General features: G+C 44.6%; 1 long non-coding RNA gene across 2 annotated transcripts in view; it reads left to right on the plus strand.

The window, feature by feature from the left end:
• LOC106995077 (uncharacterized) overlaps nucleotides 1-17162 on the plus strand; it is a 139586-nt gene that overhangs the window by 72917 nt on the left and 49507 nt on the right. The window contains exon 3 of one of the 2 annotated variants that reach the window (XR_013411123.1): nucleotides 7109-7171. The exons of the other annotated variant lie outside the window; for it this stretch is intronic. This is a non-coding gene — a long non-coding RNA (uncharacterized LOC106995077). The remainder of the gene's footprint in view (nucleotides 1-7108; nucleotides 7172-17162) is intronic. 2 annotated transcript variants of the gene reach the window in all.

The raw sequence follows: 17162 nt of genomic DNA on the forward strand, positions 1-17162 counted from the left end.
GAGCTACCTTTATGCAAACATTAAGTGGATTTATTTTTTTATTCCTGTAAACCAAGATGCTCTGGGGCCTACCCCTCACTGAAGCACAGGTTTCAGTGTCAGGGGAAAGGTGAAAGAGCCGAACAACCAAGTCACTGCTAAGTTTTGGCTACCAAATTAAGCTTTTGGAAGTGACAGTGAGATAGTAGTTTTGAGAGCCAGACTTTGCAGAGAGAGAAAAGGGACTCCTGTTTCTCAAGGCTCCTTTTATAGGATCCAGACACAAGAAGCCAGGGCTGAGATGAGGCCAAGTCTCCACACATGGGGAATCCTCAGGACTCCAGCAGTCCCTGGAGAACAGACCACAAGTTCCACCAGGTGAGGATTTCAGCAGGTGGCCAGGAGAGAAAGAGCCATCTCTCAAGAGGCAACAGGGGCACTGAGGGCCTGGAGGACAGCTCAGGGTCTAGCCTTTGAACATAAATGCTGCAAAAATAGTACAAAGAACTCCCCTATACCCTTTGCTTAGATATACCAATTTTTCCACTTACACGTTAGCATTCTCTATCTTCATATGTGCACATATTACTAATTTCTGAACCATGTGAGAATAGGTTGCATACTTAATGCCTCTTTTTCCCTTTAGTCTTTCTGTGTATATATTTTTAAGAATAAGGTCATTCTCTTCCATAATCACAGCAAATTCATGAAGCTTAACATTGATACATTCCTTCTGTACAATCTACAGTGCATATTCAAATGTCATCAGTTCTCCCAATGTTGTTCTTTTTAGCATTGTCTCCCCAGTCCAGGATTACATTTTGAATTAATTTCCCTGCGAGACTGAGTCATCATTAATTCACAAATTCTAGCCCATTTTCTCACTCCACAATACCCAGTCTCCATCTGCCAGAATAGGCACTTCAGAGCAAGCTTTTTTCTTTCTAATTTTTGCCTGTTTATGTGTAGTGCATGTTGAGTGTGTTCCGAACACTTCCAAGTGAGCCCTGTATGTAGAGCTGAGAGATTTCATCTTTATCCTGCATCATTAATTAGACTCAAACCAAGTAGCTGAGAGATTTTTCTTTCTTCTGCAGCCTTGGAGGGTGCCGTAATGAAGTTAGAAGAGAGGTAAAGTCATATATTTTATTTTTTGTTATTTAGTTTTTATTTCATAATCATGAACTTAACTCTGCAATCCAGCCAGGCATGGAAGGGAACAAGGAAAACATGGAACCCAAAGGGAACTGCAGCGAGAGCACAAAGATGATAGGATACTGCGAGCAAATGGGGTGGAGGGTGCTCTCCTGAGCTGCAGAAGGAATGGCCTGCTGGTTAAGATAAAACTCAAGTCAAACATATTTGAGTTGTCCACAGTCAGCAGTGGTTACCTTCTTGCTGCTCTTGCCATTCCTGGACCCAAAGTACTCCATGGCCTCCACAATCTTCATGCCCTCTTTCATCTTGCCAGAGACCACATGCTTGTGTCCAACCACTCAGTCTTGGCAGTGCAGATGAAAAACTGGGAACCATTTTTGTTGGGTCCAGCATTTGCCATGGACAAGATGCCAGGACCTGTATGCTTTAGGGTGAAGTTCTTATTATCAAATTTCTCCCCATAGATGGACTTGCCACCAGTGGCATTATGGCGTGTGAAGCCACCACCCTCACACATGAACCCTGGAATAATTCTGTGGAAACAGGAACCCTTGTAAGCAAATCCTTTCTCTCCAGTGCTCAGAGCATGAAAGTTTTCTGCTGTCTTTGGAAGCCTGTCTGCAAACAGCTTGAAGGAGACGTGGCCTAAGGGCTTGCTGTCGATGGCCATGTCGAAGAACACAGTGGGGTTGACCATGGCTGATAGTATGGGGCTTCTGGTGGCCATGGCATCTGCCTATTTTATTTTAATTTTACTTTATTTTTGAGATGGAGTCTCGCTCTGTTGCCCAGGCTGGAGTACAGTGGTGCGATCTCGGCTCACGGCAACTTCTGCCTACTGGGTTCAAGCGATTTTCGTGTCTCAGCCTCCTGAGTAGCTGGGATTACAGGTGCCCACCACCACATCTGGTTAATATTTTGTATCTTTAGTAGAGATGGGGTTTTACCATGTTGGCCAGGCTGGTCTCAAACTCCTGACCTCAAGTGATCTGCCCGCCTCAGCTTTCCAAAATGCTGGGATGAAGGCATGAGCCACCGTGCCTGGCCAAAGGTCATATATTTTAAAATAATAATATTTTATTACCAACACAGAGCACTTAATATACATACGTTTATTTAATCTTCAAAACAAATCCATGAAGTAGATTAAAATCCTCCATGGCTCATATGACCAGTGTTGTCTAGTGTTTGTCAGTTCCCTCCACCTGCTCATTATGTTTTTGCTCACCCAAACCTTTATGTTTTTTTGAAGGGCTATGTTATTTTCCATCCCAGGGGCTATACCCATGGCCATTGTCTGGAAATTCTTTGCCTCACTGTTTTTCAAAGAAGCTTAGCTATGGAGGGAAGGTAAGAGTTAAACTGGTCAAGAGAGGCCAGGCATGGTGGTGCATGCCTGTAATCCCCTGCTACTTGGGAGGTTGAGGTAGGAGAGTCACTTGAATCCAGGAGTTCATGACCAGCCTGGGCAACATAGCAAGGCCCCTTCTCAAAAAAATGAAAGTGTCAAGGGAGGGTTTTGTGGTAGTTCTTATGATTGTTGATGCTGTGTATTGTAATGACAGTCACATATCTGTTGTATGAGCTGCAGGGAAAGAAGAGACAGGAGGAAGATACAGAGGAAAAAGAAAATGGGTGGAGGGAGGTTCCTGAAGAGGAAGGTGGAGATGAGATATAGAAGAGATGAGCTTTTTACAGCTGGGAAAACTCATTGGCAGGCATGCCAGAAGTTGAGGGAGTTTGGCTCTGCTAGTCTTTACTTTTTACTGTTAAGAGACTCAGTCATTTGCTTGAATGTCTACACTAAGGAGGTTAAAGACGGAGGAGAGGATGGAGGATGAGGGTTGATGGACAATATGACCATATTATGTTTGAGAAATGGGGACAAAAAGATACCTGCACCATTGTTCTCATGTTGGAGCCCTGGAAAGCAAGATGATTTTAGAAGTGTCTTGCCTGCAGCACAGGGTGGGATCAAAAGAAATGTCGGTGGGTGCCTGAGAAAGCCCCATGGAATCCTGGCCTACTGGGGGACCAGTACATTTTCCCATGTGGCTAGAGTGGCACAGGTGTACTACATGGGGCTTATGGGGATGAGGAGGAAGCAGCAGTGACCTGTAAGAGCTGACCGGATGGAAATGAGAACATTTTAGAGGATGCCAGCCCGTGGGATAAAACTGATGACCCAATTGTTCTCCTCTGTGCCTCAGTCTTGTAAGACCTCCAAATGAGAGATGATGAAAATCTGGGCAACACTGAAGGACTTTCCTCAAAATTACGTGCCCTAAAAAAATGTAATTGGCTTCCCAACAACATAGAAAATACCTTACGAGGCAAACTCTAGTTCAGCTATCTTTTAAATGGGAAACACTTCTAAATGTTATTGTTACAAGGACTGAATTCGTTGAGGAATTTCCACTGAGAATTGGAACTGAAAGAGATGTGCCGTGATAGAAATGGAAATCTTTCTCTTACAAGCCTTTGGAATATAGACCTTTTTACTTCCCAGTAATTTTCTGCCTGAAGCGCTGACATGTCTAATTAATAATAATATTCTATTAAACAGTATGATTAATCTGAGAGATCGTTATGCACAAGTAGATTAAAAAAAGCAACCTAAATCCCCTTGGTCTGATTTAAGATAAAATAAACCTGAATTTCTTATCTAGGGAGATTTTTTTTTCTCCTTGTGATGTAACTCGAGGGTACGTTCTATTTCTGTGATTCTTTTGGTGTGTGTTCTTTATTATCTGATGAACTGCAAGGAGACTTTTGAATAAAGAGTACCTATTCAGTCGCACCTCTCCAATTCAATTATAATTTTGTATAAGTATTTGCATGTGAATATTACTTTTGCAGAATATATAAGTTACGTAGTATCTTTCTGTTGTTAGCTTCATATGGTGCAGAGCTGTTAATCTTAATATTTTACTAATAAGAACAAGGAATCATTTGGGAAATATCAGGCAGCCAAGGACCCCATGGGATATTTCAGCAAATCCCAGGGCTTAAAACTGCCTGATTCCTGAGCTGAAAAAGTGACAACAGCATTGTTTTCCAAGTTCAGCGATTGAAAACAACATAAATGTTTTTGCTTTCTCAAAAGGCTATTTTAAGGAAGTCTGGGTATTTTAAGAGTTGTTGTTCCTTGAATGTTTCATTTATTGATGGCAAGATTTTTGATAAACTTTCCCTTACAGCCAGCCACTGGAGTATAGTGATTAAAATCTACCTTTGGGGGTTTTGTGGCTTCAGGTCTTACCTGCTGTGGGGCCTTGGCTAGGTTGGTTAATGCTTCAAGGCTCAGTGTCTTCATCTCTAAAATGGGGAGATAACCTGTTTCCTAGGCAGAACCTCCCTGGTTTGTCTGCCTCTCAGACAGATGTTCTGAGATGTTGGCCAGGTGCCGTGGCTCACGCCTGTAATGCCAGCACTTTGGGAGGCCAAGGCGGGTGGATCACTTGAGGTCAGGGGTTCGAGACTAGCCTGGCCAACAGGGTGAAACCCCGTCCCTACTAAAAATACCAGAAAATTAGCTGAGCGTGGTGGCAGGCACCTGTAATCCCAGCAACTCGGGAGGCTGAGGCAGGGGAATCGTTTGAACCCAGGAGGCGGAGGTTGCAGTGAGCCAAGATCACGACACTACACTCCAGCTTGGGTGACAAAGCAAGACTCTCTCTCAAAAAAAAAAAAAGTTCTGAGAATCCCTGGCCCTGTCTCTCCAGGACTGTAGCAGTGGGACAAACCCAGTTTCTGTATGTGCTAAGTAGCGGGAAATTTGAGGTGGTAAAAGCAGTTGTGAGAATTAAAAGTATATGATGAAGGTAAAGCCTTTAGCTCTGTGCTTGGGACCTCACTGTTACTCCATGAAAGCCAGCATCCGGCCAGGCGCGGTGGCTCATGCCTGTAATCCCAGCACTTTGGGAGGCCAAGGTGGGCGGATCACGAGATCAGGAGATCGAGACCATCCTGGCTAATGCGGTGAAACCCCGTCTCTACTAAAAATACAAAAAATTAGCCGGGCATGGTGGCAGGCTCCTGTAGTCCCAGCTACTCGGGAGGCTGAGGCAGGAGAATGGCATGAACCCAGGAGGCGGAGCTTGCCACTGTGCCACTGCGCTCCAGCCTGGGTGACAGAGTGAGACTCCTGTCTCAAAAATAAATAAATAAATAAATAAAAAGCCAGCATCCGTTATTAATTATTAGAAAACTCATCACACCTTCAGATCATCTGTACGTTAGTTTTAGAGATAAATTTGTCTTCTGTTCGATTCTTTCATCTGGAATTTTAACGTTTCAAAGATATATCCATCAGCTAAACATTGGAGCCATATAGCACTTACCTAAATTTCATAATAGTACTTGGGCAGGCATAATCTTATACAATTCACAAAACACTTTCTGTATCATATTATTTTAGTATATGGTCACTACTGATTATGACCAATTATAACATTTGATTTTGCCTAAACTGATGATCTCTGGACATCTTAATGAATGATCAAATTTGGAAAGTTCATGAAAAGGCCACTCAGAAGTACATATACACACACACTACACTCATCTGTAGATGGTTTGAGATACATACACTGCTTGCTGCTTAGATATTGATACTTATAAATGGTGTTAGAGATGTAATAATTTGTACTCTTGTATAATAAAACTACTGATTGGCATTTAGTTCCTATAATCCCTTTCAGTAACTATAATAGGGGTAGAAAAGAGTCGACAAAAATGGCAGAAGCACCTCATAGTTAAGATAACGTAAGTGAAGTTTTATTTATTTATTTATTTATTTATTTATTTATTTATTTATTTTTAAAGAGACCAGGTCATGCTCAGTCGCCTGGGCTGGAGCTCAGTGGCATGATCATAGCTCACTACAGCCTTGAACTTCTGGGCTCAAGTGACCCTTCCACCTCAGTCTCCTGAGTAGCTGGAACTACAGGCATGCGCCACCATGCCTGGCTAATTTTTGTAGAGACAAATTCTTGCTCTGTGTGTGTATTTTTTTTTAAATATCTCTCTCTCTCTCTCACACACACACACACACACACAAAACCTACTAGTTCTAATAAAGTACATTGACATTGATGGCGATATTTTCATCATACATATCTTTCCTTAAAGTGTGCATACACTTGATAGACTGCTCTTTGTATAAACATGCATGATCACATATAAACACTCTTGGTGTTAACAGTTGTCAGCTATGATAGAAACTCTTCCCATGACAGTTGAGGACATGGAGGCCCAGAGAAGTGAAGTGACTTCTCAAGGCCACACAGCTTATTCATGATAGAACAGGCACAACTAGAGCCTAAGGAACTCTAATGCAATTTTCACTGCCTTGTTCCTCCTCTGTGGGTGATTTCAGGAGCCCTTCAGAAAGTCGAACGCCTCCTGACTCAGCTACTTTGTCCTTCAGTTTCTGTGATTAGAGATTCATACCTTTTTGGTCTCATCACTGCTTAGCGTAGTACAAGTAGCTCAGGCTTTTGAGGCAGATGAACTTCGGTGTAAAATCTAGCGCCGACACTCAGGGCTGCCACATTGCATGACTCCAGGGGGCACCACTCCAAGGTATTTTATGTAAATAGAGCCTAGATTAACAGGAGGCACTTAATAATTTGTTAGCAGTAGCATCAACTACTGCTTTTTGAATTTGGAGGCTGACTTGAGTGGAATTTTTTCATAGTGAGGACCCTGTGTTAAGAGCCAGTCTGGACAATGACATGTATGTATGTGTATCTATTGCTTTAGTAAATCTCATAAATGTACACAATAAAAACTATGTGAATGTGGATGCCACTACTTCAAAAGCTGTGGTCATGGGGGCAAGAGCTGGGGCAATGGGTGTTATCTTCTCTCTCTCACACACACACACACACATGCACACACACACGCACACACGCACACACGCACATTTCCTTTGAGACATCCTGACCCACCACTCGTCTTCCCATTCCAGATCCCGAGTGAAAGGCCTGGCCACCTCTGTTGACGTGGTGAGCAGCGAATGAACCTTTGGGAAGTTACTGAAGGGGAGGGTTGGTAGGTATCACCTCTGTCGTCACTCAGAGGGCAGGAATGAGGATGAGAGAGCACCCGTCTTAACTCTGCTCTCCATTTGTCTGTGAGGTTGGTGAGAACTTTCTGAGACTCTTCTAAAACCTCTTCTGTTGTCCCTCAGTTTACAGAACTGCTGGGATCTAAATTTCGGTCCCAGAGGCTGGGAATCAGTGGGAGAGATTGAATTTTCTGTAATGCTTGTGGTCTATTGAACAAATGAATAGCATCTGAAAATGGCAAGACTCTATAAAATTAAGAAAATGAATCGTTTTCAAGCAGTTTTAGAGGAACCATTTATATACGGACAAGATAATTATGATCTAACAAAAGCTTGTGTTATTTAAGGTGGGGCTTTGGTAGTCTAATGCAGTGGGTGTCTGTAGTACATCATCATCATAACAGCCCCCAGTGAATCAATGCCTCCCTGCATCCACACCCCTTTGTAACATGATGTTGTCGCTCTTCCCATCAAGAAATGGTCTCTTTTGGCTGGGCGTAGTGGCACACATCATCCCAGCACTTCGGGAAGCTGAGGCAGGCAGATGGCTTGAGGTCAGGAGTTCGAGACCAGCCTGGCCAACATGGTGAAACCCTGTCTCTACTAAAAATACAGAAATTTAGCCGGTGTGGTGGTGTGCATCCCAGCTACTCAGGAGGCTGAGGCAGGAGAATCACTTGAACCTGGGAGGTGGAGGTTGCAGTGAGCTACACACTCCAGCCTGGGTGATAGAGCAAGACTGTCTCAGGAAAAAAAAAAAAAAAAAAAAAAAAAAAGGAATGGTCTCTTTCTCTGTCCCCTTGAATCTGGGCTGGTCTGCAACTTGGTTTAAATAATGCAAAGGGATGGAAGTGATGTTCTCAACTTCCACGCCCAGGTCTTGTAGCTTCTCTTCCCATGGAAGGGACCCATCCATTATGTAAAGAGGGCCAGGCTGTTCTGGAGGGAGAAGCTGCGTGGAGCACAACCAGCCCCAAAGTGCCACACGTATGAGTTAGGCAGTCTTGAGTCCTACTCAAATTCTTGACCCATAAATATGTGAGCAAATGAAATAGTGGTTTTTTTTTTTTTTTTTTTTCCGAGACGGAGTCTCGCACTGTCACCCAGGCTGGAGTGCAGTGGTCGGATCTCAGCTCACTGCAAGCTCCGCCTCCCGGGTTTACGCCATTCTCCTGCCTCAGCCTCCCGAGTAGCTGGGACTACAGGTGCCTGCCACCACTCCCGGCTAGTTTTTTTTTGTATTTTTTAGTAGAGACGGGGTTTCACCGTGTTAGCCAGGATGGTCTCGATCTCCTGACCTTGTGATCCGCCCGTCTCGGCCTCCCAAAGTGCTGGGATTACAGGCTTGAACCACCGCGCCCGGCCAAAACAGTGGTTGTTTTAAGCCACTGATAAGCTTTGGTATGGTTTGCACATGGTAGCAGATAATGAATACAGTCACAATTCTAGCTGCTAATCAGCGTCACCTTAGGAGATTTTATAAAAAGCAGATTACTTGGCCGGGTGCAGTGGCTTACGCCTGTAATCCCGGCACTTTGGGAGGCTGAGGCGGGCAGATCACTTGAGGCCAGAAGTTCGAGACCAGCCTGGCCAACGTGGCGAAACCCCGTCTCTACTAAAAATGCAAAAATTAGCTGGGCATGGTGGTGGACTCCTGTATTCCCAGCTTCTTGGGAGGCTGAGGTGGGAGAATCGCTTGAACCTGGGAGATGGAGGTTGCAGTGAGCTGAGATAGTACCACTGCACTCCAGCCTAGGTAACAGGGTGAGACTCTGTCTCAAAAAAAAAAAAAAAAAAAAAAGGCAGATTACTGGGACATCTAGTGGGGAGAGGGCTGTCTCGGGCCTCTATAATCCACATCTTCCGCCACCCCCATGCAATTTTTATTTGAAACAAGTTCAAATCTACTGAGAGGTTGAAAGAATAGCACCAACACCTAAAGAAACTTCTCCTGGATTCATCTATGCTTAACATTTTGCCACATTTGTATCAATCAATCAATCATCTGTTTATCTTTTTGTAAAATCATTTGACAGGAAGTTGCAGATGGCAGATCACTTCATCCCTTCTCAGGGGTATAAGGGATTCTTACATCCCCACGTAAGAAAAGAATATTTTCTTACATGACCACATTATCATTCTCACAACCAAGAAAATTCATGTGGATTCAATCATATCATTTAATTTATAGTCTATATTCAAATTTCCTAAGCTTGGAAATGTCCTTTATAGATTTTTTTAGTTTTAATTTTATTGTTTATTTATTTTTATTTTGAGACAGGGTCTCACTCTGTCACCCATGCTTGAGTGCAGTGGCGCGATCACGGCTCACTGCAGCCTTGATCTCCCAGGCTCAAGCGCGTCTCCCACCTCAGCCTCCCAAGTAGCTGGGTGATAGGTGGCTATTTAAAAATTTTTTTTTAAATGTTTTTAGAGACGGTGTTTGTCTATGTTGCTAGGGGTGGTCTCCAACTCCTGGGCTCATGTGATCCTCCTACCTTCAGCCTCTCAAAGTGCTGAGATGATAGGCGTGAGTCGTGGTGCCTGGCCTCACCAGCAAATTGAAATCGTAAAAGTTGCTGATGCTAGCTGTGTCTGCTTCCTTCCCTTCTCATTCTCTTCTTAACATAGTTGTCCGTCTTCTGTCCTCTCCACTCCTCTGAAACTCTAGTGTCGCCAACAACCTCAGTGATTTCCACCCCAGTGGTTACTTCTATGTCCTCACGTTCCTCGATTTTTCAAGTGCTTTCCCTGTAGCTGACCACTTCCTCCTTCTTGATACACTATTTGTCCCTTTGGCTTTTGTGACCTCACACTCCCGGTTCCCCTCCTACCTCGTTGGCTGTGGCTTCTTGGGCTCTTTTGTGGATCTTAGTCTTTTCTGCCTGACCTCTGAGTGTGAGGGAGCCTCTGGGGTCTTTTAACCTGTCACTTTTCCCTGGCTGATCTCATTCAGTCCCATGACTTTTCATCTGTATACTGACAGATTCCTGAAGGATTATCTAGCCCTGCCTTTTCCTCTGAGTTTCAGTCTCATATAACTGACTGCCTACACGGTCCCTCCACTTTGATGTATAAGAGGTGTCTCAAACCGAACATGTCCCAAACCATTTTTGATCTCCCTACCCCGCCTGACTTCTGCCCTGGAGTCTTCCCCATTTCCATTGCTTTATCTACTTGGCCCCTGAAGCCAAAGCTTAGGGATCCATTTCATCTGTTCTCCTCACTCTGCACTATCAATCCTTTAATAGGACCTGTCAGTTCCACCTCTGAAAGGGACTCTGAAAGTGTCCGAGTTTTCTCACCCGCACTGCTGCCTTTCTTGGATGATGGTCCAAGCCACTGTTATCTCTAGTCCAGGTCACTGTAAGCCTCTAAGCTGGCCTGATTCCTTTTTACTCGTGGATCTGTTTCTCCAATGATCTTTTGTTACTCCTCTGCATAAAACCTGCACAATTTCTAACCTGGGCAGCATAGCAAGACCCTATCTCTAGAATAAATAAAAATAGTAGCTGGACATGGTGGTGTATACTTGTAGTTCCAGCTACTCAGAAGGCTGAGGTGGCAGAATTGCTTGCGCCCAAGAGGTTGAGGCTGCAGTGAGCCATAGTTGTGCCACCGTACTCTAGCCTGGGTGACAGAGCAAGACCCTGTTTCAAAATAAAATAAACATTAAACTCTGTCATATTTAAAGTCCAGGCTCCTTCCCTGGGCTGTAAAAACCTGTGTGATCTGGCCCTGCTTGGCTGCCTCTGCAACTTCCCCTCACTCACTGTGCCACAGCCAACTCTGCCTTCTCTCGGTTCCTTGAACCCGCCAGCCTTGTCCCTTCCTCAGAGGCTTTGCACGTGTTCTTCCTTCTCCCAGAGTGCCCTTCCCCCAGGTCTCTGCATGGCTTTCTCCTCTCCAGCCTTCAAGTTTTGACTTGAGGGTCACTTCTTTAGAGAAATCTCTCTTGACCATGCAAATAGAAAGTAGCTGCCCTCCGCGAGTTACTCTTTCTCACATCTTGCTGTTTTATTTTCTTCAGAGCATTTATCTATTTTAATATCGCTTCCTCATTTGTTTACTAGTTTTCCATTTCTCCTTTCTACGTTTAGGGAGTTGGGTTCTTTTGCGATTTGTTTACTGTTATGTCTTCAGTATTTTCAGAAGTGTGCCTGGCGCGTATTAGGTAGTAAATAACTGGAAACGGTGAATGGGCCGGTGGACGATCCCAATGTTAGAAACCTGGGATTCACCCTGCTCTCCTGAGCTCCTGCTTTCTGTTCAGTAGCCAGGTGCTGTTCATTTTGTATTCTTGATTTTTCTGAGCTCTATCCCCCTTCCCATCTACTACCACTGCCTTGGTTTATTCCGTCAGCGTCTAGACAGTTTCCCAGTCTCTGGTCAAGGACTGATCCCTGCATGTATTTTTTCCCCTCTTCCTCCAGGAAGAACAAATCAAACACTCTCTGTGCCACCATGATGTTCCCAGACCTACTTCCGTAGGAGCCCTGAAGCTTTATTGCACATACCCTTTGCTGTGATCGCCTCTTCCTATTATATTATAATCCCCCTGGACTCAGGGATCCTATCTTTCTGTTTCTGTTTCTCTTCTTCTTTTTTTTTTTTTTTTTTTTTTGAGACGGAGTCTCGCTCTGTCGCCCAGGCTGGAGTGCAGTGGCCGGATCTCAGCTCACTGCAAGCTCCGCCTCCCGGGTTCACGCCATTCTCCTGCCTCAGCCTCCCGAGTAGCTGGGACTACAGGCGCCCGCCACCTCGCCCAGCTAGTTTTTTGTATTTTTTAGTAGAGATGGGGTTTCACCGTGTTAGCCAGGATGGTCTCGATCTCCTGACCTCGTGATCCACCCGTCTCGGCCTCCCAAAGTGCTGGGATTACAGGCTTGAGCCACCACGCCCGGCCCTCTTCTTTTCTTTTCTTTTTTTTGAGACAGAGTCTTGCTCTGTCGCCCAGACTGGAGTGCAGTGGCACAATCTTAGCTCACTACAGCCTTGACCTCCCAGGGTCAAGTGATCCTCCCACCTCAGCCTCCCAAGTAGCTGGGATTACAGGCAGGTGCCACCCTGCCTGGCTAATTTTTGTATTTTTGATAGAGATGGAGTTTTACTATGTTGGCCAGGCTGGTCTCGAACTCCTGAACTCAAGTGATCTGCCTGCCTCAGCCTCCCAAAGTGCTGGGATTACAGGCATGAGCCACTACACCTGGCCTGTTTTTTCATCCCAAATAATTAGCAGTGTGCCTGGCATGTAGTAGATGTCTGATAAATGTTTGAAAGAAGAGGATGAATGAATACAAATGAATGAGTTTGACTAAATGGGTCCACATAAAAACGGCTACAATAAAGCACAAACCTAAAATTTAGATGTAAAATTAGTGATGTCCAATTTGTGAATTTAAAAATAACTTTAAAATAAGGCTTACCCATGACAGTTAAACCTCAAAGACTAGTGATTGACAAACTTGTTTTTGAGGTCATCGTGTTCTTCATTCCAATGTCTGCAGTTCTTGCTCTTTATTTTTTTTTTGAGATAATTTTATACATAAAAATAAAAGCCCAGCCATTCCCATATTTTTCTCATAGAGATACAAAAATAATGACTACTTAGGGCAAAGAACCCCATGCTATATACAAGGTTTAGAAAATCTTTTTTTAATCCCTTTGTATCTTTTTTTGTCTTTTAAATATGTTTCGCATATCTAAGCAATTTAGGAAAACTATGAACAAAACTGTTCACGCATCCTAGGACCCTAATCTAACCTCAGGAGATTCGAGTTTCATTCTTATTTTTGCTACAATACTCACTCCATGTGCGTCTTTTGTGTTTCTAAATATCGAAATCAGAATACATGTCCATATCTGTTAGTGAAATAGAGGAAGCTGTAACTGTATAGTATTTCCAGACAATGAATATACAGTAGATTTTGCATGTAATTTTTATCTCCTTCCATCAAGTGTAACAATATGTTGAATCTGCCATGGGCCTTTAAAGCTTCAATGTTGTGAAGAGCTCTGCATGAAATTTTAAAGAGACTGGACCTTTCGTCTGCACAGCAGCAGGACTCCTCGCTGTAGGGACAAGAAAGGAAGAGACAGACAGAACATTTCTGAAGTAATAGTGAAAAATAACAGCAGAAGCAATTATTTCATCAAAGGTTGATTTTTTCCCCCCTATTCTTTATATATATGTATTTTTTCAAATTTCTTAGCTGGAGATTGTCTACCTTGTTACCGTCCTCTCCTGGCATATGTTACATTTGTAGGTTTCACATGGTCAAAATGGGGGAGAAAATTCATAAATGGAAAGATGTTTATTTTAAGAAGTGATGTTATTGATGATTGCATTTGAATGTGTTTGCAAGGGATCTGCGAGTGGGGAAAGTTGCAAGTAACTAAATTTGGCACTCCCCGGTATCCTGAGTCTGTTTGCTTGGGGATACGAATGATGCGGATATGTTTTCTTCCTCACTTTGTTTTCTCCCTTTTCTCCCACAAACGTTAGCACAAACTTTGACTGCTGTGGCAAGGCAAGAGAATTTTCTCTCTCCATCTCCGTGGCTAATGCTTTTTTTGTTGTTTGTTTAATCTGGGGAGTTTGCTGCGCCCTCCTGGCTGTGGAGTCAGTTTGTACCACTTCTGTGAGATGGACGTTATCCTGCTGGCAAAGAGGATAACCAAATACAGAACCCCATCTTCTTTTTCCGTATTTTTTTTTTTTTTGAGATGGAGACTTGCTCCGTTGCCGAGGCTGGTGTGCAGTGGCACGATCTTGGCTCACTGCAACCTCTGCCTCCTGGGTTCAAGCAATTCTTCTGCCTCAGCCTCCTGAATACCTGGGACTACAGGTGTGTGCCACCATGCCTGGCCAATTTTTGTATTTTTAGTAGAGACAGGGTTTCACCATGTTGGCTGAGCTGGTCTTGAACTCCTGACCTCAAATGATCCACCCGCCTCGGCCTCCCGAAGTGCTGGGTTTACAGGCGTGAGCCACCACGCCTGGCCTTTTTCTGTAATTTTGATAAATCATCAAAATAAAATGCCTGGGCCTGCTCTGCTGTTTGCTTTTGTTTTGGATGACTTGCTTTAACCTCCCTCTTCCTCCATTTTCTTTCTCCTTTGCCTGATGTTGAGAGGATTGATAAAACACTGTTTGGGCTTGGAGGACTTTGGAGAAAACGCCCTCCCTCATGTTAGTTTCCTATCGGTGCTGCAACAGATTCCTACAGATTCAGTGGCCTAAAAGAACACAAATGTGTTCTCTTACAGTTCTGGAGGCCAGAAGTCTTATGGGGCTCAAGGTGTTGGCAGGGCTGTGTTCCTTCTGGGGAGGTCCCCGGGAGAATCGGTTTCCTTGTCTTTTCCAGCTTACAGAGACTGTGTTCCTTGGCTCGTGGCCTCTTCCTCATCTTCAGAGTGCATTGCTCCAGCCCCTGCTTCTATATCCCGTTCCCTTCTTCTTGAGATCTTTAATCATGTATGCAAAGTCCCTTTTACCATGTAAGGGAGCGTATTCACAGGTTTTAGGGATTAAGACTGTGGACATCTTTGGGGGCACATTATTTGGCCTACCATTGTGCCCTTCAACTCTATACTAAATAAAATTTTTGTAATCTTCGTTCTATTTATTTCCATTTGTGGATGAACAGAGCATTCTATTCTCAAATGGCAGTGACAGTGAACTTCTGGTTCTTTGTGTTTTGAGATAGTGTCTCGCTCTCTGGTCCAGGCTGGATTGCAGTGGTGTGCTCACAGCTCACTGCAGCCTCAATTTCTCAGGCTGAAGCCATCCTCCCATCTCAGCCTCCCTAGTAGCTGGGACTACAGGCATATGCCACCATGCCCAGCTAATTAAAAAAAAATTTTTTGTAGGAATGGGATTGATCTCGCTATGTTGTCCAAGCTGGTCTTGAACTCCTGGGCTCAAGCAATCCTCCTGCATTGGCATCCTGAGCAGCTGGGACTACAGACATCCACCACTATGCCTGGATCATTTTTTGTGGAGACAGAGTCTTACTACATTTTCTAGGCTGGTCTCGAACTCCTGGGCTCAAACAGTCCCCTTGGCCTCCCAAAGTGCTGAGATGGCAGTTGTGAGCCACCATGCCAGGCTATGACAGGAGAACTTCTTAAATGCACATGAGAGAGGAGTTTTGTTTGCATCCTCTCCAAAGATTCCCCTGAGAGTCAAAACTGTGATCAGCTTCGGGGGAGCAAACTTCTTTCAGCGCTGGCTCCCTAAGCAACTGGGGCTGTTTTCTCTGTGCCTTTCAGAGGCTTATGGAGTTTTCAGGAAGTAGATTTTTAGGATTCATCACTTCAGGCTCAGCCAGATGCTTGGAGATACGCATATGTTATAATCTCAGCTTTTCTAAACTTCCTCACTGGATGGAGATCTTTATTCTCTTCATCTTACATTTATTAAAGATCTCTCCTCATTTTTTTGGGTGATCCCCTCTCTCACCGGCTGAGTGTGGCTTTAGGAAGATCTCCCTTCTCTGCCAAACGTACTCACTCCATCCTCTGTGTTCCCATGGCGTTTTGTGTTTTCTTTTATTGCAATCTCCATCTTTTATGATTGTGATTATTTGTTTCTGTGTCTCCTTCTAAAGCTTGAGGGCAGGAGTCTTGACTTATTTACCTTATTTTTTCATTCATTAGCACAGTGCTTGGCCCAGAGTAAACACTTAGTATGTATTTTTTCAACAAGTGAATTACTAAAAATTTTTTTTTTCTTTGAGACGGGTTCTCACTCTGTCACCCAGGCTGGAGTACAGTGGCCGGATCACAGCTCACTGCATCCTCGGCCTCTCAGGCTCAAGCCATCCTTCCACTCAGCCTCCCTAGTAGCTGGGACTACAGGCACGTGCTCCCACGCCTAGTTAACTTAAACATTTTTTTTTTGTAGGAATGGGGTTTTGCCATGTTGCCCAGACTGGTCTTGAACTCCTGGGCTCAAGTGATCCTTCTGTTGAAATGGGAGTTCCCTGATCCCCCTCACAGGACATGTGACAGGAGTGTGGCTTGTCTGTTGAGTTGCCGTGGCTGCTCAAACCCCTTACGGGAGGGAGAGCACGCAGACAGACAGGTGCGGGAGCCCAATGGGGCGTGTGTTACAGTGTGCCCTTTTAGCCCTGCCGTCTGCGGACAGCTTGAGTGTTAACTAGCTCAGTGGACCCTCTGCCTTTCTGCCAGGGCACAGGGCCAGTGTGACAGCTTTCTGTATCCCGAGCTCTTCCGGCATCCCAGAAAAATCAGATCACACAGAGACTGGAAGGATGAATGTGGGGTTTTATTGAGTGGTGGACATGGCTTTCAGTGGGATGGATGGGGAGCCGGAAGTAGGGATGGAGTGGGAAGTTGATCTTACCCTTGGAGCCTGGCCAGCCAGCAGCCAAACCCCTCTCCGATAGCCCGCAGCCAAACTCCTCCTGGTGTTCAGATGTTCCTCCTCTTCTCTCTTTCTCTGCTGTGTTGTTCTGCCATCTGTCTACTTGTCTCCTCGCCTGCTCGTCTGCTTGTGGAGCCTGGGGTTTGGGGTTTATATGGGTACAGGATAGGAGGTGTGGTGGTCAAAAGGCAGCCTTTTGGATGCAAAAACGGAAATGCCTGTCCTCATTTAGGGCCGTGGGTCTTCAGGCTTGAGGGTGGGGCCTTTGCCAGGGAACTGCCCTCTTCTAACCAGTGTTTCCCTGTCTCCTGTCCATATCACTGCCTCGGGCTCCCAGAATGCTTGGATTTCAGGCATGAGCCACTACGCCTGCCCTAAACAAGTTTTGATGGATCCCTATCCCCTATTCAGTGAAATACAAACATTAGCAAATCATGAAAGCTCCTTCAGCTCCTTGTCACCCTTCTTCACTCTCTTGCCCCCACTGTGCCTACTGCTTTCTCTTCTCCACACTGCTTTCCATCTGATCTTCATTCCTGTGTTTCTCTTGGGATAATATGTAAG

The sequence above is a fragment of the Macaca mulatta genome, chromosome 20 (assembly GCF_049350105.2).
Source record: "Macaca mulatta isolate MMU2019108-1 chromosome 20, T2T-MMU8v2.0, whole genome shotgun sequence".
Taxonomy (NCBI): Eukaryota; Metazoa; Chordata; class Mammalia; order Primates; family Cercopithecidae; genus Macaca; species Macaca mulatta.